The sequence below is a fragment of the Hesperophylax consimilis genome, chromosome 1, assembly GCF_061612785.1.
Source record: "Hesperophylax consimilis isolate HC1 chromosome 1, BYU_Hcon_1.0, whole genome shotgun sequence".
Taxonomy (NCBI): domain Eukaryota; kingdom Metazoa; phylum Arthropoda; class Insecta; order Trichoptera; family Limnephilidae; genus Hesperophylax; species Hesperophylax consimilis.
In genome coordinates this window covers 44,682,234-44,685,900 of record NC_142836.1, presented here as the reverse complement: position 1 = coordinate 44,685,900, position 3,667 = coordinate 44,682,234, and positions in this window count along the sequence as shown.

The window sequence follows — 3,667 nt, the reverse complement described above, 5'->3', positions numbered from 1 at the left end:
GGTAGTTAGGGTGTAAGAGCAGGCTGTAGGCTACTCGCAGCTCGCTGCTCGCTGCTCGCTGCCCGCAGGGAGCATGCGCGAGGGGCTCTACGGGTCGGGGGGTGCTACATGTTCGCTTTACTTGCTACACTGCACTCCCCATTGATCCACTCTTCACTGGCGCCGCACGATGTGTAATTTCTCAATCTAGCTCCACATTAAATACAAAAAGATGTATTTCAAATCGTTTTGGAGTATTTAACATTTAATTCTTAAATATTCCAGGTAATTTTTTTGCGGCCTGTTCGGTAGGTTTGGCCTCAGGGTAAGGTGCATCGTGTTCGTGATTTCATATCATATTTAATTTACAATTACAAAAAAAAACATTTATCTGTTTTCAAAAGTTTACATGACCTAAAAGTTTATTTCTATGCGTTTCCATAGGTCCAAAATAATGTAATCATTGAGTTTACATATCTTCAATATTATTGTGCTATTTGTTTACTTCTGCAACTTCTGCATCCCTCATACATTTTTTTTCACATTTCAATGACGCTGCCATCTAATAATAAAAATCTAATGTATAAACTTATATTACCCACGCACAGGCTGCGCCTTAGTGGGTTCCCTTTCCTATTATTATAAAACTTGTAATGTCAAATATATAAATTGAGAAAAAATAAAGGAAAAAAAATAAAAAATAAAAAAAATCTAACCGAACGATATACGATATTTGGTTACGAAACCCAGTGGAAGAGCGACATATAACGTCATGTTGTCTTTCTAACCGAACGATATACGATATTTGGTTACGAAACCCAGTGGAAGAGCGACATATTACGTCATGTTTTCTTTCTAACCGAACGATATACGATATTTTGTTACGAAACCCAGTGGAAGAGCGACATATTACGTCATGTTTTCTTTCTAACCGAACGATATACGATATTTGGTTACGAAACCCAGTGGAAGAGCGACATATTACGTCATGTTTTCTTTCTAACCGAACGATATACGATATTTGGTTACGAAACCCAGTGGAAGAGCGACATATTACGTTATGTTATTTGACATTTTAGTTTTATTGATTACGCTAATGATTTAATTTATTAAAATAGAAAAATAAAACATTTTTTAACTTATTTCCACTTGTTTATTTTACCAGTACCGGTTTCGTCCTATTATGGACATCTTCAGGCTGGCAATTGAAATTCTTTTGTTACAGAATTTATACAAAATTAGGTACACAATGTCAAGGTAGGTACATATGTTTGGGTTATTAAATTACAATGGTTCTTTAAGGTTAATATGTCATAAATAAGAAATAATAATATAACAATGGTCACTATAGCAGAATAATCGATAATTTAGTAAATAAAATAATGAATTTTCCTGCATACCACGCAGGACAATCCGGAAGAGAAGAATCAAACTGTACAAAAGAACACCTCCTTAGTTGGGCAAATCAAAAAGTGGGGGGGGGTTATGATCTATTGAACATAATTTTGCATCTACCAGAAAACGAAAATTATTTCCACAAAGATAGAGATGTCAAAACTCTTAACGTTTGTAACAAAGGATCAGAAGATTACATAATTAAATTACACAACTGTTATTTAAGGTAAATAAGTCATGAATAACAAAATGTTCAATAATCATCAATACATACATCGCAAATTACTTAGAATAAAATGTTACCTCAGAGTCTAAGGTAACATTATTCAAATTAATTACAATGGATATATTAATGGTGACTGAGCACCATGTTCCAACTGTTTATTCATGACATATTTACGATCAATTTTCTTCGTTAGGCGATTAATTTCTAGTAATTCTAATCTGTCTAATTTCTGTCCCTTTTCACAAACGTGAAGAACCTTGACATCTCTATCCTTGTCAAAAGTATGTTGGTTCTCTAGCAAATGCAAGGCTACGTTCGATAAATCTCCCTTTCGATTTACCCAACATGCGAAATGTTCCTTTATACGGGTCGATACTGCTCTTCCTGTCTGTCCCACGTAACATGCAGGGCAATTCGAGCAATTTACTTGGTAAATTCCAGAGTTCTCCAATTTATCTCTCTTATCCTTATTGTTTATTAATATCTTATTATTTTTATTATAATATAAATTATCGATTATTCTGCTATAGTGACCATTGTTATATTATTATTTTTATTTATGACATATTAACCTTAAAGAACCATTGTAATTTAATAACCCAAACATATGTACCTACCTTGACATTGTGTACCTAATTTTGTATAAATTCTGTAACAAAAGAATTTCAATTGCCAGCCTTAAGATGTCCATAATAGGACGAAACCGGTACTGGTAAAATAAACAAGTGGAAATAAGTTAAAAAATGTTTTATTTTCTATTTTAATACTATATAATTCCACCACGTATAACAGTGTAATAAATAAACTCATTTAATTTATTATTTTATTTTATTATACTCAGGAAACAAATAGTTTTATAATATAATAATAACGCTGTGAAATAACACAATATAAACCAATTGAGTTCCAATGAATTAATACGTTGTGTATACATAGCACATTACAAACAAAAAATAAATAAACAATAGATACACATTTTAATATGTTGTTACATATTTTAATATCTAATATACACAATAGATATTATAATATTTTGTAAGTCAAGTTGTGGCATTAAATATGTTGTAAAGCAGTAATACAGAAAGATATTATCTGCGATGAGAGATTAATGAAAAGAAAACTTATTATTAAATAGTATGTATTAAGCATGCCATAACTTGACGTACAATACTTACTGTGGTATAAAACTTGTAACAAAGCAAAGTTTTAGAAGAGTACTACGAGTGGTTGTTTTAAAACCACTACGGAAAATTAATTTAGTTAATTATACAATTAAGATTAAAATAAAATTCCAACATTTTTTAAATTGTTCCTATAGTACAGGGTTTTCCAATAAGAGGTGTTATTTTGATATTTAATCGTAAAAGATCAATGGTTTCGTTGCTTGTGTGGCACGTAGCGCCGTCTTGTTGAAACGAAACGTTGTCCTGATCAATACCATCCAATTCCGGCCATGCCATAAAAAATCATTAATCATCTCTCGATAGCGCAATCCATTCACCGTAACTGTTGCTCCAGCCTCATTTTCGAAAAAGTAAGGTCCAATGACTCCGCCGGACCATAAACCGCACCAAACAGTCACACGTTGAGGATACAGAGGCTTTTCAACAATAACTCTTGGGTTTTCCGAGCCCCAGATGCGACAATTTTGCTTGTTGACGAAGCCACCGAGGTGGAAATGGGCCTCATCACTCAAGATGATTTGCATTTGATTTACTCAAGTGAATTTTAATAATTTCAATGCGTTGTTGAAGCGTGTATCGTCCCATTTTTATCAATGGCGTAGTTTCTACTTGTCAAATGTTAAAAAATGACAGCTTCAAAAGTAACATCTACCGAAATAGCGGGCTATTCAAAATAACACCTCCTATTGGAAAACTCTGTATTTCAATTGATGCCGTGTGTGTGTAAAAAAATAATAATTACAAACATTTAGTTTACATTAATTCTTTATTTTTTTAATTATCTTAAATATGACACAAGATTCAAAGCTGTAAACATATTGTTCACTAAAATGAAAATTGAGTTGAGGAAAAAATGAGTTATTGAAAAGACAAGAAAATATTC